The sequence below is a fragment of the Bufo bufo genome, chromosome 3, assembly GCF_905171765.1.
Source record: "Bufo bufo chromosome 3, aBufBuf1.1, whole genome shotgun sequence".
Classification (NCBI taxonomy): Eukaryota; Metazoa; Chordata; class Amphibia; order Anura; family Bufonidae; genus Bufo; species Bufo bufo.
In genome coordinates this window covers 673818623-673846173 of record NC_053391.1, presented here as the reverse complement: position 1 = coordinate 673846173, position 27551 = coordinate 673818623, and the positions used below count along the sequence as shown (strand labels likewise).

General features: G+C 45.7%; 1 protein-coding gene across 1 annotated transcript in view; it reads left to right on the top strand.

Annotated features, from left to right (window-relative positions):
- The first annotated feature begins 2592 nt into the window (after window positions 1–2592).
- PRSS23 (serine protease 23) overlaps window positions 2593–27551 on the top strand; it is a 43208-nt gene continuing 18249 nt past the window's right edge. The window contains exon 1 of the mRNA XM_040426368.1: window positions 2593–2833. The gene's annotated coding sequence lies outside the window, so the exon portion shown is untranslated. The remainder of the gene's footprint in view (window positions 2834–27551) is intronic.

The following is a 27551-nucleotide window of genomic DNA, read 5'->3' as shown; positions in this document are numbered from 1 at the left end:
GGTGGGGGTGCAATTATTTCTGATCCCGAGTGATCGCACCGATCAGTGATCAATGTATGATCAGAGTCAATATATTCTCACATACCAAAAAATGGCGCAGGCTTGTTTAGTCTCTGGCTTCTCGTCTTTATAAAAATACAAATGACCGTCTGAACTACACTGGCTGAACTCCGTACATGATACACTGTTACCTGCACTGATACATTGTAGCAAACTATCAAGACGGAGCCACAACTGAATGTGGAAGAGAGCAGCCATGCTTGTGTAAGGCCCCTTTCGCACGAGGCAGTTTTCCGCGCGGGTACAATGCGTGACGTGAACACGTAGCACCCGCACTGAATCCTGACCCGTTCATATCAATGGGTCTGTCTACATGAGCGGTTTTCTTCACGCATCAGTTCTGCGTTGCGTGAAAATCGCAGCATGTTCTATATTCTACATTTTTCACGCAGCCCTGGGCCCATAGAAGTGAATGGGGCTTTAGTGAAAAACGGAAGCAAGTGCGGATGTGATGCGTTTTTTACTGATGGTTGCTAAGAGATGTTGTTTGTAAACCTTCAGTTTTTTATCACGCGCGTGAAAAACGCATCAATACGCATTCTACCCGCGCGGAAACAACTGAACAACTGAAGGCAATCGCAGACAAAACTGACTGAACTCGCTTGCAAAATGGTGCGAGTTTCACTGAACGCATCCGGACCTAATCCGTCACGGCTCGTGTGAAAGAGGCCTAAGGGAATGCCCCCATAACAGAACTGTAGTGTCCCATAATAATAACACAGTGCCTCCATAATAGTGACAGACACAGTGCCTCCATAATAGTGACAGACACAGTGCCTCCATAATAGTGACAGACACTGTGCCTCTATAATAGTGACAGACACAGTGCCTCCATAATAGTGACAGACACAGTGCCTCTATAATAGTGACAGACACAGTGCCTCCATAATAGCGACAGACACAGTGCCTCCATAATAACGGCAGCCACAGTGCCTCCATAATAGTGACAGACACTGTGCCTCCATAATAGTGACAGACACAGTGCCTCCATAATAGTGACAGACACTGTGCCTCCATAATAGTGACAGACACAGTGCCTCCATAATAGTGACAGACACAGTGCCTCCATAATAGTAACAGACACAGTGCCTCCATAATAGTGACAGACACAGTGCCTCCATAATAACGGCAGCCACAGTGCCTCCATAATAGTGACAGACACAGTGCCTCCATAATAGTGACAGACACAGTGCCTCCATAATAACGGCAGCCACAGTGCCTCCATAATAGTGACAGACACAGTGCCTCCATAATAGTGCCAGACACAGTGCCTCCATAATAGCGACAGACACAGTGCCTCCATAATAACGGCAGCCACAGTGCCTCCATAATAGTGACAGACACAGTGCCTCCATAATAGTGACAGACACTGTGCCTCCATAATAGTGACAGACACAGTGCCTCCATAATAGTGACAGACACAGTGCCTCCATAATAGCGACAGACACAGTGCCTCCATAATAACGGCAGCCACAGTGCCTCCATAATAGTGACAGACACAGTGCCTCCATAATAGTGACAGACACTGTGCCTCCATAATAGTGACAGACACAGTGCCTCCATAATAGTGACAGACACAGTGCCTCCATAATAGTGACAGCCACAGTGCCTCCATAATAGTGACAGACACAGTGCCTCCATAATAGTGACAGACACTGTGCCTCCATAATAGCGACAGACACAGTGCCTCCATAATAGTGACAGACACAGTGCCTCCATAATAGTGACAGACACAGTGCCTCCATAATCGTGGCAGACACAGTGCCTCCATAATCGTGGCAGACACAGTGCCTCCATAATAGTGACAGACACAGTGCCTCCATAATAGTGACAGACACAGTGCCTCCATAATCGTGGCAGACACAGTGCCTCCTTGTAATGACTGGTAAAGTACCTCTATAATAGCCACAGTGCCCTCATGATAGACGACCACTCTGCCCCTAACTGCGACAGCTCCAGTGCTTCCATAGTGGTGACAGCCGCCCAGTGCCCAGAGTACCCCCATCTTTCCCACTCCTGACCTGTGTGACATTCTGACACCTAAAGCTCAAAGATGATTGGCTGAACTGAGTGAAGCAGCACTAGTGGTACCCCGTGACTGGTGCACCCCCCAATGTTAAAGCGTAGTGAAATATTTATCCATGAGATGCCAGTGTGTGCCTGATGTGCCACCTCACTACACTTCCCACCACTGCTACATTCTATACATGAGCCCCTGTGTGTTCTGCACCCTCAGCCCCCTGGCAAACAATGGGCATAGTAGAGGTACCCGGGTATCACCATATAAGAGTCTGAGAGAATCCGCAGCCCTGTGCTGCCATGCGTCAGCCCCATTGTGTCCCCTGCATTATCCCCAGCCCCTGCTAGGTTGTATGGGGAAGGGGCAGAGGGCAGGCGGCCCTTGGTGCACCAGTGCCAGCCCTCTGCAGGGACACAGGCTGCTCCCACTGGAGCTGTTTGTTCTGGGCCAGGAGCCTGTGGGTGGGAGGGATCACGTGATCCTGTGGAGTCAGAGCAAAAGTTTTCCCTGCAACTCTGAAAACTTTGCAGAGATCATCAGTAGCAGCAGAGAAGGGTCAGAGACAGGAGCCACCTGCCCTGCTGCTCCAGCTACTGACCACCCAGCTCTATGGGCACTGCCCTGCCTGGATGGGCACTCAGCACCACAGGGGCTGTGACCTGGAATAAAATCCCCCTGGCACCGGAGGGATCTGGAGACATGATCCAGGCTTTCCTGCGGAGTTCCTTGCACTGATTACTTAGAGGAAAGCTGGTGAGTCCCACAAGTGACATCTGTAGCCGGCAGCACACCACCAGGTGGGCTGTATACAGGAGCAATGCAGATGTAGCAGAGCTGAATTTGTCCTTGACCTGTTTTGCTTCTGCATAATGCAGTAAGTTTACCATGTGTTACCGGGAGTTGATTACAGTCAGCACCTACATTGCAAATGTAGTAGAGCTGAGTTTGTCATTGACTGATTTCTGTCATGCATAATGCAGTATGTCTACCTGGTGTCACCTTGGGTTGACTGTTATCAGCAGCTAGATTTCATGTGTAGCAGCCCAGAGTTTGTCATTGACTAGTTCCCGTGGTGCCCAATGCAATGAGTCTGCCTGGCGTCATCACTATGATTAGCATCTACATTTCAGATGTAGCAGAGCTGAGTTTATCATTGACAGGTTTCTTTTGTGCATAATGTATACAGGTCACCTGGTATCCCCATAGGTTCACTATGGTCAACACCTACATTTCAGATTTAGCAGAGCTGAGTTTGTCATTGACAGGTTACTTTTGTGCTTAATGCAGTAAGTCTACCTGGTGTCTCCATGAGTTGACTATGATCAGCATTTGCATTTCAGGTGTAGCAGAGCTGAGTTTATCATTGACAGGTTACTTTTGTGCATAATGTATACAGGTCACCTGGTATCCCCATAGGTTCACTATGGTCAACACCTACATTTCAGATTTAGCAGAGCTGAGTTTGTCATTGACCACTTTCTTTTGTGCCATATGTGGTTTCCTTGGTGCCCAATGCAATGTCTACCTGGTGTCACCATGACTTGGCTGTGGTCAACATCTGTTATTTCAGATGTAGCAGAACTGAGTTCATTAACAGTTTTTTTTTTTTGTTTAGTTTTTTTTTGTGCTTAATGCAGTAATTCTATCTGGTGTCGCCATGGGTTGACTCTGGTCAACATCTATATTTCAGATGTAGTAGAGCTGACTTTGTCATTGACCAGTTTCCTTGCTGCCCAATGCAATCAGTCTGCCTGGTGTCACCATGAGTTGACTGTGGTCAGCATCTATATTTCCGATGTAGCAGTGCCAAGTTTGTCATGATCCGCATGATGCAGTAAGTCTACCTGGTGTCACCGTGAGTTAACTATGACGTCTACATTTCAGATATAGCAGAACTGAGTTTATCATTGACAGGTTTCTTTTGTGCGCAATGCATTAAGGACACCTGGTATCACCATAGGTCGACGACGTTGTTGATCAGCATCTACATTTCAGATGTAGTAGAGCTGAGTTTATTATTGACCACTTTCTTTTGTGCCTAATGCATTAAGGCCACCGGGAGTTGACTACAATCAGCATCTACAATTCAGATGTAGCAGAGCTGAGTTTGTCACTGACTGTTTTTCTGTTGTGCATACTGAATTAAGTCTTCCTGGTGTCAAAGTGAGTTGACTATGATCAACATTTACTTTTCAGGTGTAGCACGCTGGGTTTGTCATCTGTAGTTTAGCAGAGGGCTGCAGGTAAGCGTATTGCGTTATCGTCATAGGATTATTCAATTTGGACACCTTTCTTACACCGCTGTTCCTCCCTCCAGCGGCTGATAGCAGAGGGTCTTGAGCCCCACCGGATCAGCTGACATTGGTGAGGGGCGACGGTATAGGGAAAACAAAGCATGGCTGGACGGACACACATTGAAATCCGTGTCCTTTGTTTCTAGTGGACGCCTGTGGTGCTGCAGAGAAGCCAAGCTCTCCTGGGGCATGTGAAAGCAGGGGCTCCACATCGGACCCCCATTCATCTCAGAGAGGGATGCAAATGACCTGGCAACAATGCAGCCCCAAAAAGAGTTCAATGACCAATTCAACTCTGCTACATCTACAGCTTTAATTATGGCGCTTATATAAAAATAGTAATGCTGACTGGTTGACTGACAGAAATTTTTAAGATCCGTTTTTATCACTGCACAGGAAGCAAAATGCATCTGTGTGCAGATGTAGCAGAGCTGACTTTGTAGCCCTCTCGTTCAGGTTCATCATAGCTATAAGACCTTATGGACCCGACGATATCCATTTCCACAAAACACGGATCTGCAAAATATGGAGACCGTGTGCATCCCGCAATTTTCTCATTGCAAAAGCGGCAGGGATAGGACATGTTCTATCATCGGAGGAACAGCCGCACGGATGCGGACACATAACATGAGTGTGCTGTCCGCATTTTTTGTGGACCCATAGAAAAGAATAGGTCCCAGAGCGGTCTGCAAAAAAAATGCGGATTGGATGCATACCAAAACTGTCCATGAGACCTAAAACAAATGACAAACTCAGCGCTGCTATATCTTTTTGGCAATACAGGAGGAAACACCTTGTTGAAGGAATGCTGGTGAGGGCCACAAGAGAAGGGCCTATACATTAACCCGTGCATCTAGTATAAAGGTCACAGTCCTCATCTGAGGAATTTCTGAAGGATATAGATAATGTATGAACACCCAGCTGCGGACTGTACGCATGTAGCAGAGCTGGATATGTTGCCATTGAACTGTGGCCATGGGGAATATTTAAAAAAGAAAAACGTTCACATCAACCAATCACAGCGCAGTTTTTCGGCACTTGAAAAATGAAAGCTGAGCTGTGATTGGTTGCTGTGGTTGCCTGGAGTAAAAGGAGAGGCACAGGCCCCTTAAAGGGGTTGTATGATCTTGGATAATGGGGGTATATCACTAGGATATGCCCCAATGTGTAATAGGTGCGGGTCCCACCTCAGGAGCCCGCAAAGTGAAGGAGGGCGCATTGCACATGTGTGACCACCCGCCTCATTTCTATGGGACTGTGCTCGGCTATTTCCGTGAGCCCCATAGAAGTGAATGGAGCGGTGGCCGCTCTTGCGCGGTACAATTCCCATTTATTTCAATGGGACTTCCGAAAAATAGCCGAGTGCGCCGGTTAACTATTTTCGGCAGTCCCCTATAAATGAATGGAGGGGGCCGCACTTGCGCAGTGCGCCCTCTTGCATATTGCGTGCTTCGTTATAAGGATAGGTGAGGGCCCCAGAGGTGGGACCCACGCTTATCAGACATTGGGGGCATATCCTATCCTAGCGATATGCCCCTAATGTCCATGATGATGCAACCCCTTTAATACATTTTCCGCGACTGTGCCTGTCCGTGCGCCAGGAAATTTAATCTATTGTCCGCCAGCTACATTCTGGGGTTGATTTCCGCTATAATTGATTCCAGTTTCTGGATTAAATTATAATAAATCTGTCGGCCGAAGGCCAAGCCCTTGTGCTAGTCCATTCCCACTTTTCAGGAAAAATGCCAAAAACTGCATAAACGGACAAAAGTCGCAAATTTTGGGGCTTGCATCACCAGTTGTATACCTCAGTTTTCTGGTGTAAAGCCTTCAAAAAATTTACCCCTGTGTGTTTTCCTAATAGTTAAGCAAATTTGCCTAAATTTGAAAATAAAACTAGGACAGAAAGGCAGACAATCTATCACAGTAAGTGGCAGCAGGCCTCTGTGTAACCAGTAGGCCTCAGATCCTGTTGCCCATAGAACCAACCAGAGATCAGCTTTCATTTCTTAAACTGCTCTGGAAAAATGAAAGCTGAGCTCTGATTGGTTGCCATGGGCAACAACGTCAGCCTTACTGTTTTGATAAATGAAGTTTGATCTGGCGCATCCACATAGACATTAGAGCCACCTACCGACTGGAATACTTTAAACCAATGTTTTGCGCCTAATTAACGGCACATGATCTGGCGTATTTTATGGCTCCACTTAGCCACACCCCCTTTTTCTTGAAACTCTTCAAAATCATCTTGCGAGCCATAAAAAATGTCTAAAACACATAAACAATTTAGTGCATGGTAGTTTTTCATGCCATTTTAGCCACAGTTTTCACGACTTTGCTCGGTCTCCCTCGCTTGCTTTGTCTTTCTCTGCAGTCCCATGAATTGTGCCAAATGGCAAACTTGACTCTGCTATAGTACATGCCTTTGTTATGAAAGAATCTGTTTAAATGCAGATGAAGCAGAGCTGAATGTGCGTCACATGTATCTTTTCTGGGTTGTAATAGGTCTCAGTTACTATATTTTTAAAAAAGTATGTCACATTGTGATATCACCTCGAATCGTGTCAAATGCCATACTCAGCTCTGCTGAACTTTAGCCTTTATGCAGATGAGGCAGGGTTCGAGTTTAGGATTTCGAGTTTGTCATAAGTAACATCATGACAAAATGTGCCAAATGACAAACTCTATTTTTTTACATCTGCAAATAATAAAAAGAACTGGCTAGTATGCAGATGCAGCAGATCTGAATTTGTCATTTTTAACTCTTTGGGCTGCATTTTTGGTTTTCAGTGTATGGCTATAAACTATGTAATAGCACTAGAAAGTGTGGCAAATGGCAGCACTGCTAGGTTCCTGCATTGGTAACACATCATAACAAGATGTAATAGATGTTTATGGTGTGCAACACAGATATTAATATGGATTGTGCCAAATGACAAACTCAGCCCTGCTCCAGGTTAATAACCATCTGAAATGGCTGGCAGTGCATGTGTAGCTGCTGGTAGTAGATGGTTGGCTCTACAGCTGTAGGTGCTGGTAGTAGATGGTTGGCAGTGCATGTGTAGGTGCTAGTAGTAGATGGTTGGCAGTGCATGTGTAGGTGCTAGTAGTAGATGGTTGGCCGTGCATGTGTAAGTGCTGGTAGTAGATGGCTGGCAGGGCATGTGTAGGTGCTAGTAGTAGATGGTTGGCAGTGCATGTGTAGGTGCTAGTAGTAGATGGTTGGCAGTGCATGTGTAGGTGCTAGTAGTAGATGGTTGGCAGTGCATGTGTAAGTGCTGGTAGTAGATGGCTGGCAGTGCATGTGTATGTGCTAGTAGTAGATGGTTGGCAGTGCATGTGTAGGTGCTAGTAGTAGATGGTTGGCCGTGCATGTGTAAGTGCTGGTAGTAGATGGCTGGCATTGAAAGGTATAGGAGGTATAGGTTGTGGTAGTAGATGTTTGGCAGTGCATGTGTAGGTGTTTGTAGTAGATGGTTGGCAGTGTAGGTGCTGGTAGTGTAGGGTTGGCAGTATATATGAAGGTAATAGATGGGTGGGCAATGTATATGCAGTATTCCTGGTGGTGGTGGAGCAGTATATATGAAGGTAGTAGATGGGTGGGCAGTGTATATGGAGTATTCCTGATGGTGGGGGTAGGGTTGGGCGATATACCGGTATCACGATATACAGCAAGTATTAGAAAAACGGCGATATGGCGATATCGCTGTTTCCTAATTACCGCAGTATTTCGTGACATCATAGAAGAGGTCATGTGCGCTGACCGCTTCTATCTGCGTCCGCGGCCGCCCGCCCCAGCATGAACCGATACTGGACATTTGCAGAGTACTTGTACTCGTGCAAATGTCCCCAATACCTGCTGGCCGCCTGCGGCGGCGCTCTTAGCAGTTCGGCGTGGGGGAAGGAATTCTGTGACTCGCATTCCCGGCACCCGACCTCTGAGAGGACGCTGTGATCCGCGCAATTAACCCCTCAGGTATGGCACCTGAGGGGTTAATTGCGCGGATCACAGCGTCCTCTCAGAGGTCGGGTGCCGGGAATGTTCTTCAGTCTCTGACTCTGCATTGGTGGCAGTGGGCAGTGCGCCCCCCCTCCCCAGTATTAATCATTGGTGGCAGTGGGCAGTTCCGACCGGAGTCCCAGTAGTGTAATGCTGGGGCTCTGATCGGTTACCATGGCAGCCAAGATGCTACTGAAGTCCTGGCTGCCATGGTATGTTAGTGAGCAGCATTATACTCACGTGCGCCGTGGCCGCCGGGCGCTCCTTCTTCTCATAGGTCTGTGCGGCGCATTGCTAATGCTATAAGCATTAGCAATGCCCCGCACAGACAGAAGAAGAAGCGCCCGGCGGCCACAGCGCACGTGAGTATAATGCTGCTTACTAACATACCATGGCAGCCAGGACTTCAGTAGCGTCTTTGATTAATTTCAGTAGCGCCAATGATTAATACTGGGGGTGGGGGGGTTGAGTTACCAGAGGGGGCTAATAAGAGGGAGAGGCTGGGGGGCACATGAGAGGCTGATTAGAGGCTGTGGGGCTGATTAGAGGCTGGGGGGCTGATCAGAGGCTGGGGGCTGTTTTTTGGACTTTTGGTTGGTCAGTGGTCACAAAATAAATGTGTTATTTATTTAATTGTTATAATTGGTATCAGTAATTAACGTCTCCTTGTGGCTGCCTGGCTGCCCCCATACAGTATAATGTCTCTTTGTGGCTGCCCCCATACAGTATAACGTCTCCTTGTGGCTGCCCCCATACAGTATAACGTCTCCTTGTGGCCCCAAGTGATTTTTTCTTCTAAATGGGCATTTATCGCGATATATATCATTATCGCGATAAATTTCTTAATATCGTTATCGTGGGAATATTTTTGATATCGTCCAACCCTAGGTGGGGGCAGTATATAGGAAGGTAGTAGATGGGTGGGCAGTGTATATGGAGTATTTCTGGTGAGGGGCAGTATATATGAAAGAAGTAGATGGGTCGGCAGTGTATATGCAGTATTCCTGGTGGTGTTGGTGGGGCAGTATATATGAAGGTAGTACATGGGTGGGCAGTGTATATGGAGTATGGAGTATTCCTGGTGATGGTGAGGGCAGTATATATGAAGGTAATAGATGGGTGGGCAATGTATATGGAGTATTCCTGGTGTTGGTGGGGCAGTATATATGAAGGTAGTAGATGGGTGGGCAGTGTATATGGAGTATTTCTGGTGGTGGTAGGGCAGTATATATGAAGGTGGTAGATGGGTGGGCAGTGTATATGGAGTATTTCTGGAGGTGGTGGGGGGCAGTATATATGAAGGTAGTAGATGAGTGGGCAGTGTATATGGAGTATTTCTGGTGGTGGTGGGGCAGTATATATGAAGATAGTAGATGGGTGGGCAGTGTATGCGGAGTATTTCTGGTGGTGGGGGCAGTATATATGAAGTTAGTAGATGGGTGGGCAGTGTATATGGAGTATTCCTGGTGGTGGTAGGGCAGTATATATGAAGGTGGTAGATGGGTGGGCAGTGTATATGGAGTATTTCTGGAGGTGGTGGGGGGCAGTATATATGAAGGTAGTAGATGAGTGGGCAGTGTATGCGGAGTATTTCTGGTGGTGGGGGCAGTATATATGAAGTTAGTAGATGGGTGGGCAGTGTATATGGAATATTCCTGGTGGTGGTGGGGGCAGTATATATGAAGGTAGTAGATGGGTGGGCAGTGTATACGGAGTATTCCTCGGGGTGGTGGTGGGGCAGTATATATGAAGGTAGTAGATGGATGGGTAGTGTATATGGAGTATTCCTCGGGGTGGTGGTGGGGCAGTATATATGAAGGTAGTAGATGGATGGGTAGTGTATATGGAGTATTCCTCGGGGTGGTGGTGGGGCAGTATATATGAAGGTAGTAGATGGATGGGTAGTGTATATGGAGTATTCCTCGGGGTGGTGGTGGGGCAGTATATATGAAGGTAGTAGATGGATGGGTAGTGTATATGGAGTATTCCTCGGGGTGGTGGTGGGGCAGTATATATGAAGGTAGTAGATGGGTGGGCAGTGTATACGGAGTATTTCTGGTGGTGGTGGTGGGGCAGTATATATGAAGGTAGTAGATGGGTGGGCAGTGTATATGGAGTATTCCTCGGGGTGGTGGTGGGGCAGTATATATGAAGGTAGTAGATGGGTGGGCAGTGTATATGGATTATTACCGGTGATGTTTGGGGCTGTGTATGAAATATGCTCTTGGTAGTAGCTTAACCCGTTCCCTCCCCCCACAAATACATATATACTTCTCTTTTATCTCTTTTTGCTCTTTGTTAATTACATGACTGCTACCATGTTGGTATACCGCGGCTGACACGATCGGCGTCCTCATCCACCATTGATGCATCTTTCAGTCCTTGGCCTTGTGTAACTTTACTCGGTAACACAAGACACAACGTCTTTCTTCTCCGCCCGTCAGATGACAGCTTGTAATCCCGCCTGGAGGTGAATTGCTTTTTATTGTCATTTTGAAGGTTTTGACGAGTGCTATTCCGTGCCGCATCCCTTCACTCATTTCAATGGGTCTGTGAAACGCATCAAAACGAATTGCACCCGCGCGGAGACAATGAACGCAATCGGAGACAAAACTGACTGAACTTGCTTGCAAAATGGTGCGAATTTCACTGAACGCATCCGAAGCCAATCCGTATCGTTCATGTGAAAGAGGCCTTGCAGACGAGCGTGTCCGGATTAGATCCGGATGCGTTGCGTCTGCGATCAGGGAAAATTGTGCCAGTAGGTACGCAATTGCAGTCAGTTTTGACTGCGATTGCGTTCCGATGTTCAGTTTTTATCGCACGGGTGCAATGCGTTTTGCACGTGCGTGATAAAAAACTGGCTGTGGTACCCAGACCCGAACCCGGACTTCTTCACTGAAGTTCGGGTTTGGGTTCGGTGTTCTGTATATTTTATTATTTTCCCTTATAACATGGTTATAAGGGAAAATAATAGCATTCTGAATACAGAATGCATAGTAAAAATGTGACTTTCATTTCTATGGGGCCTGCGTTGCACAAATAACGCAGAATATAGAACATGCTGTGATTTTCACGCAACGCACAAGTGATGCGTGAAAATCACTGCTCATGTGCACAGCCCCATAGAAGTGAAATGGTCCGGATTCAGTGCGGGTGCACAGCGTTCACCTCACGCATTGCACTCGCACGGAATTCTCGACCGTGTAAAAGGGGCCATAGGGTTGCATATCACTAGATTTCTGATCTGATTCGACACCCGGGACCCCAGCTGATCAGTACAGCGCCATCTATTGTATAGTGGCCGTACTTGGCATTGCAGCCCATTCAGTTGGATAGGACTGAGCGGCGCCTAGGCCTAAAGTAAGTTGTGCAAAGGCCTCCACAAATGGCTGATCATGGGGGTCCTCTGGGTCAGACCCCCACCGATCAAATACTTAGGATAAGTCATCAGTATAAACCAGTCTGAAAACCCCTTTGAAAGGATTTTCTAACATTCAAAAAAAAATTGCTGCTTTTTCCCAAAAATGGCGCCACACCTGTCTTCAGGTTGTGTGTGGTAATACAGCCAGGAAATCTTCTCTACTTTGTGATAACTATTAAATTGACCATCGGCTGACGGTTTCTGCAGACGACATGGGGCCTAAAAAAGGCCCTCCAGGGCTATCCAGTGACAGTACCCGTCTGGGTATACCTTACATATGTCCAATGAAATATCTGCCATTGAAATATATAAAGTACACCAAAACGCTTGAGCTTTTGTACAGCGTTTTTTTTCTGGTTCGATTAGAAAAAAATCATGGCTTCTTTCCTCCAGAAACAGCGCCACATCTGTCTACAGGTGGTGTGCGATATTGCAGCTCAGCCACGCTCACTTCAAAGGATCTGAGCTGCAGTACCAGACACAACCCATAGTCCGGGGTGGTGCTGTTTCTCAAAAAAAGCCATGTTTTTTTAATCTTGAACAACACCCAACCAGGTGTCCTATAAAAACACCCAACCAGGTGTCCTATAAAAAATATTCTACATTTTTTTTTTGTAAATACCTTTGTAATTGCATGTAATTAAAAATGTTTTATAGCCACTGAGTTATTCAGTAAAATGTATCTGTATAGCGCCACCTGCTGTTAGTTTTTTTCTTATTTCTCTGTTCACTTTGCTGCAGTAGTCGCACATGCTCAGTTCCATCCAGCTGCAGCCATATCTACTGTTAGTAACTGTGACAGTTATAGGGAAGAAGCTGCAGCAGAAAGGAAACGCACACTGAGCTGTGGTAGGGAGAGAGCTGCTGAGGAAAGGACTCACCCCCTGAGCTGTGGTAGAGAGAGAGCTGCTGAGGAAAGGACTCACCCCCTGAGCTGTGGTAGGGAGAGAGCTGCTGAGGAAAGGACTCACCCCCTGAGCTGTGATAGGGAGAGAGCTGCAGAGGAAAGGACTCACCCCCTGAGCTGTGGTAGGGAGAGAGCTGCAGAGGAAAGGACTCACCCCCTGAGCTGTGGTAAGGAGAGAGCTGCAGAGGAAAGGACTCACCCCCTGAGCTGTGATAGGGAGAGAGCTGCAGAGGAAAGGACTCACCCCCTGAGCTGTGGTAGGGAGAGAGCTGCAGAGGAAAGGACTCACCCCCTGAGCTGTGATAGGGAGAGAGCTGCAGAGGAAAGGACTCACCCCCTGAGCTGTGGTAGGGAGAGAGCTGCAGAGGAAAGGACTCACCCCCTGAGCTGTGGTAGGGAGAGAGCTGCAGAGGAAAGGACTCACCCCCTGAGCTGTGGTAGGGAGAGAGCTGCAGAGGAAAGGACTCACCCCCTGAGCTGTGGTAGGGAAAGAGCTGCAGAGGAAAGGACTCACCCCCTGAGCTGTGATAAGGAGAGCTGCTAAGGAAAGGACTCACCACCTCAGCTGTGGTAGGGAGAGAGCTGCAGAGGAAAGGACTCACCCCCTGAGCTGTGGTAGGGAGAAAGCTGCAGAGGAAAGGACTCACCCCCTGAGCTGTGGTAGGGAGAGAGCTGCAGAGGAAAGGACTCACCCCCTGAGCTGTGGTAGGGAGAGAGCTGCAGAGGAAAGGATTCACCCCCTGAGCTGTGGTAGGGAGAGAGCTGCTGAGGAAAGGACTCACCCCCTGAGCTGTTGTAGGGAGAGAGCTGCAGAGGAAAGGATTCACCCCCTGAGCTGTGGTAGGGAGAGAGCTGCAGAGGAAAGGATTCACCCCCTGAGCTGTGGTAGGGAGAGAGCTGCTGAGGAAAGGAGTCACCCCCTGAGCTGTGGTAGGGAGAGAGCTGCAGAGGAAAGGACTCACCCCCTGAGCTGTGATAAGGAGAGCTGCAGAGGAAAGGACTCACCACCTCAGCTGTGGTAGGGAGAGAGCTGCAGAGGAAAGGACTCACCCCCTGAGCTGTGGTAGGGAGAGAACTGCAGAGGAAAGGACTCACCCCCTGAGCTGTGGTAGGGAGAGAGCTGCAGAGGAAAGGACTCACCCCCTGAGCTGTGGTAGGGAGAGAGCTGCAGAGGAAAGGATTCACCCCCTGAGCTGTGGTAGGGAGAGAGCTGCAGAGGAAAGGACTCACCCCCTGAGCTGTTGTAGGGAGAGAGCTGCAGAGGAAAGGACTCACCCCCTGAGCTGTGGTAGGGAGAGAGCTGCAGAGGAAAGGATTCACCCCCTGAGCTGTGGTAGGGAGAGAGCTGCTGAGGAAAGGACTCACCCCCTGAGCTGTTGTAGGGAGAGAGCTGCAGAGGAAAGGATTCACTCCCTGAGCTGTGGTAAGGAGAGAGCTGCTGAGGAAACGACTCACCCCCTGAGCTGTGATAGGGAGAGAGCTGCAGAGGAAAGGACTCACCCCCTGAGCTGTGATAGGGAGAGAGCTGCAGAGGAAAGGACTCACCCCCTGAGCTGTGATAGGGAGAGAGCTGCAGAGGAAAGGACTCACCCCCTGAGCTGTGGTAAGGAGAGAGCTGCAGAGGAAAGGACTCACCCCTTGAGCTGTGGTAGGGAGAGAGCTGCTGAGGAAAGGACTCACCCCCTGAGCTGTGGTAAGGAGAGAGCTGCAGAGGAAAGGACTCACCCCCTGAGCTGTGGTAAGGAGAGAGCTGCAGAGGAAAGTACTCACCCCCTGAGCTGTGGTATGGAGAGAGCTGCAGAGGAAAGGACTCACCCCCTGAGCTGTGGTAGGGAGAGAGCTGCAGAGGAAAGGAGTCACCCCCTGAGCTGTGGTAGGGAGAGAGCTGCAGAGGAAAGGACTCACCCCCTGAGCTGTGGTAGGGAGAGAGCTGCTGAGGAAAGGACTCACCCCCTGAGCTGTTGTAGGGAGAGAGCTGCAGAGGAAAGGATTCACCCCTGAGCTGTGGTAGGGAGAGAGCTGCAGAGGAAAGGATTCACTCCCTGAGCTGTGGTAGGGAGAGAGCTGCAGAGGAAAGGACTCACCCCCTGAGCTGTGATAGGGAGAGAGCTGCAGAGGAAAGGACTCACCCCCTGAGCTGTGGTAGAGAGAGAGCTGCAGAGGAAAGGACTCACCCCCTGAGCTGTGGTAGGGAGAGAGCTGCAGAGGAAAGGACTCACCCATGAGCTGAGCTGTGGTAAGGATAGAGCTGCAGAGGAAAGGACTCACCCCCTGAGCTGTGATAGGGAGAAAGCTGTAGAGGAAAGGACTCACCCCCTGAGCTGTTGTAGGGAGAGAACTGCAGAGGAAAGGACTCACCCCCTAAGCTGTGGTAGGGAGAGAGCTGCAGCAGAAATGACACGCTCACTTGAGCTATAATAGGGAGAGCTGCAGAGGAAAGGACAAGCCACCTGAGCTGTGATAAGGAGAACTGCAGTGAAAGGACTCACCCCCTGAGATGTCAACTTGAAATAAATCTAGCAGAGCAATTGGAGCAATGCATGGGGAGATCTCTGTTTCCATGTGAGGTGCAGGGCTGGTTCTAGCTTTGTTAGAAAGAGGTTGTCATGTTCTATATGATGTTAGATTTTTATTTTTTACAATAATCCTGGGATGACCCTTTAATTCCGAAGAACTGCGTTGCTCTTTAAGGGGTTATAGCTTTCCCATGCTAGAAAGTGATATTTTCCTTTAATCCCTAAATAATCCTAGTTCAAGGACTTCGTCTATAGGTGTGACCCTAAGACCTCTTTCACACAAGCGAGCGTGACGGATTAGATCCGGATGCGTTCAGGGTACGTTCAGTGAAACTCGCACCATTTTGCAAGCAAGTTCAGTCAGTTTTGTCTGCGATTGCGTTCAGTTCAGTTTTTTTCCGCGCAGGTAGAATGCATTTTAATGCGTTTTTCACGCACGTGATAAAAAAATTGAAGGTTTACAAACAACATCTCCTAACAACCATCAGTGAAAAACGCATCGCACCCGCACTTGCTTCTGGATGCGATGTGTTTTTCACTAAAGCCCCATTCACTTCTATGGGGCCAGGGCTGCGTGAAAAACGTAGAATATAGAACATGCTGCGTTTTTCACGCAACATTGAACTGATGCGTGAAAAAAAAAATTTGCTGGTATGAAAGGGGCCTAAAGCTATCCGTTCCACCTTGTCAGATTTCAAAGGACAATCCGGCACGCCCTGTCTCCTTCAATTACCCATTAAAAGCTCGTAACATCGCTGAGCGCTTTTCTTCCCCCTGCAGCTGTTTCGCTTACCTGTAAACTTCTTAAAGGGCAAGTCTGTCATCAAGTCTGCCCGGCGGCAGGCTGCCCCTTCTGGCGGCGGCACTGCTGAATACCTTGTGCAGAGTGCGCGTCATTCACACACAGCGTAATACACCAGAACTGTATTTATCAGGGACTGGGTGCAATTGAGCGGCCATTGTGAGGACCATTCGGCTTCACTTCAGCAGTCGGCCCCCCGACAAAGGGAGCTGCTTCGGTTATGTGGCTTTTGTGTTTAAAAGACTCTTGTGCGGTTTTCTTGTTTGCGGAGTCTCCGTCAGTCAGTCTCTTTGGCACCTTTTATACTTTTGCTTTTTGTTGTCTTATATATCCTATTGTATATCGTTATTGAGTCTACTGGACTGGTCTTTAACTTAGGGGAAAGCAGCCAAAATAAATAAAAGACCCTTCTAGACTGGGGCACATCAATGAGTTCTATAAACTTATCAGAAAGAATTATAGCTGCTTGGATTTTAACAAGCCTCATCTGCACACTGTGGAAAATTTCCATAAGACAGACCATGCTACACCTTGGAGAAAGGGGGGCCCGACTCTGAACTCTTTCTTCTGTTCCCGACATGAAAACACTACATTTTCATGCAGCCGCCACTAGGGGGAGCTAGGGGAAACAGATTGTTGCAGCTTCCATTGCATTCAAAAATTCATATGCACTGAGCTCCCCCTAGTGGTGGCTTTAGGCAAACAGTTTTTGAACACATTCTAGGAGGGAGGCTGCAGACATAGAGCTGTATGGGGAAATTTATTAATGTAATTATATCCGTTGTCTGGTGTAAATGCATTGAGAAATACACTGCTCAAAAAAATAAAGGGAACACAAAAATAACACATCCTAGATCTGAATTAATTAAATATTCTTCTGAAATACTTTGTTCTTTACATAGTTGAATGTGCTGACAACAAAATCACACAAAAATAAAAAAAATGGAAATCAAATTTTTCAACCCATGGAGGTCTGGATTTGGAGTCACACTCAAAATTAAAGTGGAAAAACACACTACAGGCTGATCCAACTTTGATGTAATGTCCTTAAAACAAGTCAAAATGAGGCTCAGTAGTGTGTGTGGCCTCCACGTGCCTGTATGACCTCCCTACAACGCCTGTGCATGCTCCTGACGAGGTGGCGGACGGTCTCCTGAGGGATCTCCTCCCAGACCTGGACTAAAGCATCTGCCAACTCCTGGACAGTCTGTGGTGCAACGTGACATTGGTGGATAGAGCGAGACATGATGTACCAGATGTGCTCAATTGGATTCAGGTCTGGGGAACGGGCGGGCCAGTCCATAGCATCAATGCCTTTGTCTTGCAGGAACTGCTGACACACTCCAGCCACATGAGGTCTAGCATTGTCTTGCATTAGGAGGAACCCAGGGCTAACCGCACCAGCATATGGTCTCACAAGGGGTCTGAGGATCTCATCTCGGTACCTAATGGCAGTCAGGCTACCTCTGGCGAGCACATGGAGGGCTGTGCGGCCCTCCAAAGAAATGCCACCCCACACCATTACTGACCCAATGCCAAACCGGTCATGCTGGAGGATGTTTCAGGCAGCAGAACGTTCTCCACGGTGTCTCTAGACTCTGTCACGTCTGTCATATGTGCTCAGTGTGAACCTGCTTTCATCTGTGAAGAGCACAGGGCGCCAGTGGCGAATTTGCCAATCTTGGTGTTCTCCGGCAAATGCCAAACGTCCTGCACGGTGTTGGGCTGTAAGCACAACCCCCACCTGTGGACATCGGACCCTCATATCACCCTCATGGAGTCTGTTTCTGACCGTTTGAGCAGACACATGCACATTTGTGGCCTGCTGGAGGTCATTTTGCAGGACTCTGGCAGTGCTCCTCCTGTTCCTCCTTGGACAAAGGCGGAGGTAGCGGTCCTGCTGCTGGGTTGTTGCCCTCCTACGGCCTCCTCCACGTCTCCTGATGTACTGGCCTGTCTCCTGGTAGCGCCTCCATGCTCTGAACAGTACGCTGACACAGCAAACCTTCTTGCCACAGCTCGCATTGATGTGCCATCCTGGATAAGCTGCACTACCTGAGCCACTTGTGTGGGTTGTAGACTCCGTCTCATGCTACCACTAGAGTGAAAGCACCGCCAGCATTCAAAAGTGACCAAAACATCGGCCAGGAAGCATAGGAACTGAGAAGTGGTCTGTGGTCACCACCTGCAGAACCACTCCTTTATTGGGGGTGTCTTGCTAATTGCCTATAATTTCCACCTGTTGTCTATTCCATTTGCACAACAGCATGTGAAATTGATTGTCACTCAGTGTTGCTTCCTAAGTGGACAGTTTGATTTCACAGAAGTGTGATTGACTTGGAGTTACATTGTGTTGTTTAAGTGTTCCCTTATTTTTTTGAGCAGTGTATGATGTTTTCAATGAGTAAATGAGTATGGATCACCAGCTTTTCCAATAAAGTGGGTGAGGTGGAGGACGATGTTTATTACAATTTTTTTTTTTTTTTTTAAGATTTCAATTTTTTCTGCTTAATAAAAAAAAAAATCCCGGACATTGCGCTGCTTCAGAGAGTTTACCGAAGGTGAACTGGACAACTGGGTGGGGTGCGGCGACCCAATGGGGTCCTATAAAATCAGTGTACACCCCTTTATGCAGCACGTCAAATTCTGCTGTGGATTCTCACCATAGATTTCACCCCTTTGTCCTCATGCAGCTGAACAATCCACCACAAATCCAGTGGCGGCCTTTGCTGCCAATCCGATATGAATCGTCCTGCTCTGTGCCTGCTGTTTAAACCCAACATACAAGTCCTTAAAGAGCCCACACCCTGCTCACATAAGTCTGCAGATTCCAAGTGAATAGTGCAGGTGTCAGATTTTATCTACGTGTCTAGAATAGAATGGACCATTTGTCCCTCTTCTCCCCAAAATTTCCCTTTTAAAATTACAAAAATTCCCAACAGAAAACCTAAAGGAACATAAATGTTATCATGTCAGAGGCACCTCATAGATGAGTTATCTGCAAAGGATCAGCTGCACCTAACAAAGACATGAGCCAAATAACTGCAAGAATATCTGTAGAATTCTTTAAAAAATTGCACCAAAAACAACTTTCAAAAATATCTCCAAAAATAATTTCAAAAGTATCAAAAAAAATTTGCAAAAAACATTTCTAGAACTATCATTAAAAATAAAATCATCCAAAATTATCGAAACTATTGTCACAGTCAGGCCTCATACACACGACCATATGTAATTTGCAGTCCACAAAAAAAGGATCTGCAAAAAAATACAGATGACACCCGTGTGCATTCTGCATTTTGCGGAACGGAACAGCCGGCCTCTAATAGAACAGTCTTATCCTTGTCCGTAATGCGGACAATAAAACGACATGTTCTATTTTTTTGCGTAACAGAAATACAGACATACGGAAATGGAATGCACACGGAGTAACTTCTGTCTTTTTTGAGGACCCATTGAAATGAATGGTTACGTATTCGGTCCGCAAAAAAAAACGAACGGACGTGGAAAGAATAATACGTTCATGTGCATGAGGCCTCATAGAATAAAAAATGTCTCCAAAAAGGATACCAAAAATATAATAAAAAGTATTTTCAAATAATATCTCCAGAAATATCATAAAGATATCTCCAAAGTTATCAGCAAACATATTATCACAGTCCTAGAATGAAAAATATCTCCAAAACATCATTTCAAAAATAACCTCAAAAGTATGTATTAGGCTACATGCACACGACCGTTCCGTTTTTTGCAGTCTGCAAAACACTGATGGCGTCCCTGCGCGTTCTGCAATTTGCGGAACAGTACGGACAGCCTTTAATATAACTGCCTATTCTTGTCCACAAAGCGCAGACAAGAATAGGACATGCTATATTTTTTTTGCGGGGCCACGGAATGGAGAAACGGATGCGGACAGCACACGGAGTGCTGTCCGCATCTTTTGCGGCCCCATTGAAGTGAATGGGTCCGCATCCGAGTCACCAAAACTGCGGCTCGGATGCGGACCAAAACAACAGCCGTGTGCATGAGGCCTAAAACATATAGTAAGAAAAAAAAAAGTCACCAAAAAAATTTCAAAACCAACATCAAAATATCTCAAACCATGGACAAAAATGTCTCCATAAGGCCTCTTTCACACGGGCGTTGCGGGAAAATGTGCGGATGCGTTGCGGGAACACCGCGCGAGTGCAAAACATTGTAATGCGTTTTGCACTCGCGTGAGAAAAATCACGCATGTTTGGTACCCAAACCCGAACTTCTTCACAGAAGTTTGGGTTCGGTGTTCTGTAGATTGTATTATTTCCCCTTATAACATGGTTATAAGGGAAAATAATAGCATTCTGAATACAGAATGCAAAGTAAAATAGGGCTGGAGGGGTTAAAAGAAAATAAATAATAATTTAACTCACCTTAGTCCACTTGATAGTGCAGCCGGCATCTCCTTCTGTATTCTTTCTTCAGGACCTGGGTAAAGGACCTTTGATGACGTCACTCCGGTCATCACATGATCCATCACCATGGTAAAAGATCATGTGACGTACCATGTGATGACCGGAGTGACGTCACCAAAGGTCCTTGACCTATAATGAATGCTCACCACAGGTCCTGTTCAGTAAAGGAGACAGAAGGAGATGCCGGCATCGCGATCAAGTGGACTAAGGAGAGTTAAATTTTTTATTATTTTTTTTTAACCCCTCCAGCACTGTTTTACTATGCGTTCTGTATTCAGAATGCTATTATTTTCCCTTATAACCATGTTATAAGGGAAAATAATAATGATTGGGTCTCCATCCCGATCGTCTCCTAGCAACCGTGCGTGAAAATCGCACCGCATCCGCACTTGCTTGCGGATGCTTGCGATTTTCACGCAACCCCATTCACTTCTATGGGGCCTGCATTGCGTGAAAAACGCAGAATATAGAGCATGCTGCGATTTTCACGCAACGCACAAGTGATGCTGTTCGCCCCATAGAAATGAATGGGTCGGTATTCAGTGCGGGTGCAATGCGTTCACCTCACGCATCGCATCCGCGCGGAATACTCGCCCGTGTGAAAGGGGCCTAACAATCAAACACACCACCACAGTCATACCATAAAACAAGAAACAATTCCAAAAATATCACAAAAAATATTTTCAAATAAGCTCTAGAAATATCATCTAAAATATCTCAAAGATTATCTTAAAAAATATAGTCACAGTCGGAGGATAAAAAAAAAATTATCCAGACATAATTTAAAAAAAACAACCTCAAAAATATCTCCAAAGATATAATAAAAAAATCTCCAAAAATAATTTCACAACAATTATCAAAAATGACTCCAAAATGTAATAAAATATCTTTAAAAATAATTCACAAAATATAAACAAAAATATCTCCAAATAGAAAACAGAAACTGTTTTACATAAATATTTCCAACTAATCACTTTTTAGGCCAATGATCCAATTTTTTTTACTTCTCTAATAGTTCTTCGAGGATGTCCATACTGGCCAATGTTTTCCCACAGTAAGTACACAGACTGGTAGGGCAAAAGTTGAAAGAGGTGAAAGTGTGAAAAAACGGCTAGAAATACCTTTTCTGGTAATGGAAACAAAGGCTGGAAATTCTTGATGCTAAGAAAATATTCTGCTTCCTTTTATTAAAGCGTCTCGTGCCAAACTCGACTCTTTCCATCTCATCAAAGGTCCCAAAATACACCCTTACAAACCTGGAACTCGACAGACTTTTGTCACTGAGTGCCACTGTTTGTTGTACCTATTTGGAATATGTTGGCGAATAAAGATCGGGATTGTTGAAACGTCTACGCCTGGTGCTGGAGCTTTTTTTCTATTTATGTAGACTTTTTAATGACACTATTTATGCCAAAAATATCCAACGCACTGATAAAAGGCTAAAGATATTTAATATATTTCTATGTAGAGAAGTTCCACTTGCTACGAAAGCCTATTATACCGGGTTTTTGTATTCTAAAGAGGAGTAAACTTTGGTGTATTTCAATGGGGTCCATGACCAGAATCGGCCCATGTCCCCTCTGTCAAATACAGTAAACACAGTACAGGTCAAAGAGAAATGTTCTGCTGCAATGCGTTGTTTTGACTCAGCGCCATTGCATCATGACTATAGTGGTTGGTAAGTGACCTCTGACCTTTGTTGATGAAGGGCCAGACCACCCCCAGATCTGAATATTTTGAAGAATTTTTCATGCCCATCCATTAGAAATGTGGTCCAATCAGGAAACCGGACATTCACTTTAAACAAGGTTTTCCATAATGTATAAACACTATGTGAAAGTCTTTTTAAGAAGAGTTCCCCTTTAAACGTGTTTTTGCATTTTAGTTTACACGCTAGGGAGAGGCATGTGACTCATAACAAGGAGTCGGAATGTATTATTTCAGAGAATATGTACTCTGCCATGCCACATTTTTTATGTCTTAGCAATGGATTTCCACATTTTAGGTAACAGCGCGACCTGTCTCCCCAAAAACCTTTGTTCTTTGCTAAAGAATTGTTCAGTTCCTTGGCTGCTAATCCGATCCTCAGTGAAGCCTGCCAAAAAAAATAAAGTATATGACCGCATTGTTTTAAACTTTCTTTTTAGACTTATTTCAATTGTTCTTGATAGAAATTTGATGAAATGTTTCAGACTTCAAATTGGACATTGATCGGATATTCTGTAGTTACATCAAGTGGATGATGATAGCAGCAGAAGAGGAGGAAGCTGATTTTGCCAAAGGCAGTGACCTAGGTTCTCATGAGATTATAGTTGTGAAGTTTACTAAGAACAGGACTGTGAAAGATAGGAACAGCGTCATACAGTAGACCGCAAAAGAGCTGTAACCATTTAGATGATGGGAATTATGGCAGCAGTAGTAGATGAGCGAGCTGATCTTGTGGGAGCCAGTGACCTGTCCACTATTATGTTGCTTAGGTCAAGACTGTACGAAAATAGATGATGGTTTAACACTCTGTAGTCATACAGATCAAGGTATTGATCACAGCAGAAGGAGAAGAGTGAGCTGGTCTTGTGGAAGGCAGTGACTTATGTTCTCATGAGATTATTATAGTGAGGTTTCGCGGGGATAGAGCTGCATGACATATGAACAGTGTCATAGAGTGGTCATGGACAAAACTGTTTTTGCCAAATGCGATTGTGGGAATGATTACAGCAGCAGAAGAACATTTTGCTGGTCATTGGGGGTGGCAGTGACTTATGTACTCATGATATTATTGAGATAAAGCTTTATGAGGACAGAGCTACATGAGACAGGTGCAGTGTCAAAGCATGGGCATGGACAAAGCTGGTTTTCCCAAATAAGATTGCGGGAAAGATTCTAGCAGCAGGAGAGTAGTGAGCTGTTGTATGGAAGACGGGGACTTTTGTTATCATGAGATTATTATTGGTAAGGATTTGTGGGTATAGCGCTGCAGGAACAGTGTCATAGACTGGTCCACAGTGTCATAGACTGGTCATGGACCAAACAGCTTTTGCCAATTGAGATCATGGAAGTTGAGACAGCAGCAGGGGTAGAGTGAGCTGGTCTTGGGGTAGGCAGTGACTAATGTTCTCATGAGATTATTGTGGTGAGGTTTTGCATGGACATTGCTGCATGAGACAGGAACGGTGTCATAGCATGGGTATGGACAAAACTGCTTTTACCAAATGAGATGACCAGAATGATTAAAGCAGCAGGAGAAGAGTGAGCTGGTTTTATGGAAGGCAGTGACTTATGTTCTCATGAGATTGTTATGGTAAGGTTTTGTGGGGACAGAGCTACATGAGATTGTGGGATTGATCACAACAGCAAAAGCGGTAGCCATTTACATTATGGGAATTATGGCAGCACTAGTAGATAAGTGTGTAGATCTTTTGGGAGTCCGTGACCTGTCCACTTAATGTGATTACATTACTTAGGTCAAGACTGCACATAGTAGATGAGAGTTCAACACTCTGTAGTCATATTGATCAACGTAACGATCACAGTAGCAAGAGAAGAGTGAACTGGTCTTATGGAAGGAAGTGATTTATGTTCTCATGAGATTATTATGGTGAGGTTTTGTAAAGCTAGGATCGCATGAAACAAACTGTATTGAAGAGCATTCAGCAATGGAATTACCTATAACCAACTATGGAAATGATGACCGTTGGGGAGGAGTGTGTTGATCTTGTAGGCAGCAGCGACCTGTGCATTCATCTGATTATGGTACTGAGGATAACACCTTGAAGCCACTTGGAAAATAGTAATGATTAGAGTATCAGGTAAAAGTGGGATTATCTTGTGGAAGGCAGTGACCTATCTTTTCATGATTTTATCATTGTGAGGTTGACTGCATGGGACAATGTAATAGACAGAGTAGTTATAGAGCAACCATTAGCTAATGGGATAATGGAAATGAGAACAACAGCAGGAGAGGAGTGTTTTGATTTTGTGGAAAGCAGTGACCTGTCCACTTGTGATTATGTTACTGAGGAAAAGAAAGCATGAAGTGGACAAGATATAACACTCTGTAGTCATATAAATAATGGAATCTATAATAGCAGGAGAAAAAAGGTGTGCTGATTTTGTGGAAGGCAATGACCAATTTTCTCATGAGAACGGTCCCATAGATTGAGCAGTGAAGGAGCAACCTGTAGGCAATGAGATGATGGAAATGATAGCAGCAGGAAAGTAGTATGCTGATCTTGTGGATGGCAGTGACCTGTTCACTATTGTGATTATGCTACTAAGGACTATACACCATTAATAGACAAGGATAGAATACTCAGTAGCAGTGCCATGCACAGAACATAGGAAGCCTTATAGCAAATATCAGACTGGTGCTGGCTTCTGTCATCAAAGACAGGATGACCTGTAATCTCCTTCACAGTTCCTCATCTCCTTCACCAACCTAATAGCAAAAGAGATTGCACCAAATAGGACTAGGACCCCTCACTTTAAAAACCTGATAGCAATTGCATGGGCTGTCTTTGTGGTACGTACACCCTTGCTCTGAAACCATATACAGCAGATAAAGAGGATGGTCACAGCAGCAGAAGCAGAGTGGGCTGATGTTGCAGGAGACAGTGACCGAAGTTCTCATAAAATGATTGGGAAATTTTGAAACTATAGAATGTGTGTAGTAGGCAGCAATTAAATAACTTTTGTAGCCACTGAGATCATGGCAATTATGACAGCAGTAGGAGAGGAGTGTGTTGACATTGTGGGAGACAGTGACCTGTGTTCTTATGGGAATATTGTAGTAAGATCAATGTTTTTTTTTAAGACCATACACAATAATCCTTGACCATCAGATCATGGAAATGGCGAGAGCAACTGGAGTAGAGTAGAGTATGCTGATCCTGAGAGACCTGTCCATTCATGTTGATACCACCTAAATGATAATGACAGTGTTTGGCGGACAGCCATGTTGGGAGATGTAGTATAATGTCCAGTAGCTGGGTCATATTGGGGGTTGTAGTGTACCGTGTTCAAAGTAAAATAGAATTGTATTATAGTTATGTCCAGTGGTCGGGTCATGTTGGGGGTTGTAGTGCACTATGTACAGAGTACAATAGAATTGTATTATGGCTATGTCCATTGGTCGGGTCATGTTGGGGGTTGTAGTGTTCTATGTACAGAGCATAATAGAATTGTATTATTGTCATGTCTATTGACAACCCGTGCTTTAAGGACTTTGGAAACAGCCACGGAAGTGTTAAAGTCGCTGAGTTCTGTTAATATGTTTTTCTCCCTGTACAATGCTGATAACTCACATAGTCACCATAGAGAGCACCCTTGACAAGGTTATATCAGCATTGATATCGATGCACAATATCTAGATCCTGTCTGTTTCCGCCCTACCTGTTTGACATTCTTCAGAGCAAAAGCAAATACATCATTTACCTATATCTGAGCCGCTCACATACATTTCCCATGAGATATATATGTAGCTTTATACCTTCCAGCCACTTGGGCTACATGCACACAACAGTGAAAAGTGCAAAAAAAAGGTCATTAGAAACTGACACATTGTATCAATTTTCTGGCCAAATATCCGTTTTTAGTGTTAAAAACGGCCATTAAAAACTAATACATTTCATTTGGTTTTTTTTTTTTTTTTTTTTATAAATATTTTATTGTTATAATACAAAAATTTAAATCCATATTACATACTTGATATTATAAATTCCATAGATCCGCCAATTCTGATCTATAAACATAGTTGACAATAATTTCATGCAGATATCCATAATAATGTCAGTATTTGAAAATCAAAGGGAGGTCTCCTACTGTGGAGGGTGACAGGGCTCACCCGACATCCTAGGCTTAATAATGCAAATGGAAAAAGCAACTCACTTAGCCCAGGTTCTCCATTCGCTACAGGGATAGGGGCCCGAAATCCAGACAGCCGCCCGGCAGCGAGCGCCACTCGCGCACGCCCTCCCCCAGACACGGGCAAGTACGAGCGGAAGGACTGGCACTCATGTGGCCGATCGCTTTATGCTCACATGCTGCCTAAAGGCGAGCTTGCAGCGATCTTTAATCGCAGGCATTTGATAAAGCAAAAACCAGAGAGGGGGGTCCAGCAGTCTTTTGCCACAGTGGTAGAAACCCACTCATATATTTTACTGCCTCATCCCCATATGATTAAGTCAGCTATCAGTTGCATGGTTCACCATACTTTGCGTTTATTCGCATTGATATTTCATGCGGCAGAGAACTCGATCCGAGTGTCACTCAGCAATTAAAAAGGATATAAGCAAAAAGCAGAGCCAGATACCTGCTCTGTCTCTTTAAATGAGCACATAATAGCGCGCCCACCGCGTGAGTCACCTCCCTGCCCGCAATCGAGCCCCATGTCTGACGGGAAGAGCCGTATCCCGAGCTGCGCCCGATACCCGGGTACCTCCAGACCTCGAGCCACGGTCCCCTACCCATGTACCGCTCGATATTATACCTGGATAAAAAATTTCCACCATTATTTAATACCGGGAAGTCCCCCCTCCTTCAGTCCTGGAGACCCTCCCATGCTTCCAATATACCTCCACATTCTTAATCAATATAATACATACAGAAAGGCCGGACAGCTAGAATTTTCCCCAGCTCCCCCCATAAACCCCCCCCCCCCCCCCCACCTTGCAGGAAAAAAAAAAAAAAAAAAAAAAAAAAAAAAAAAAAAAAAAGGAAAAAGGGATCATAATTAATTAGTCGTATCCCAATCTTTCCATAAGCTATTCCACTTTAAATAGGATCCTCTTTTTTTGTATCTTCTCGTAACTTTTCACTTTCTCTACCAAGCCCAGCCAGTTATTACAGTCTGGGGCGGAAGAACAAAACCAGGATCTAGAAATCAGGAGCCTAGCTAAGAACATCACCTTAGTCAACAAATGGCTTTTTATGGGTTGATAGTTAACCTCAGATAAATCTCCCAGGACCCATATCCTGGGAGACAAGGGAACCACAATTCTAAGTTTACGCGCCAGATTCTTTTGGACCAGGCTCCAATAACTACTCACCATTGGGCAGTCCCAGAACAGATGTAAATGATCT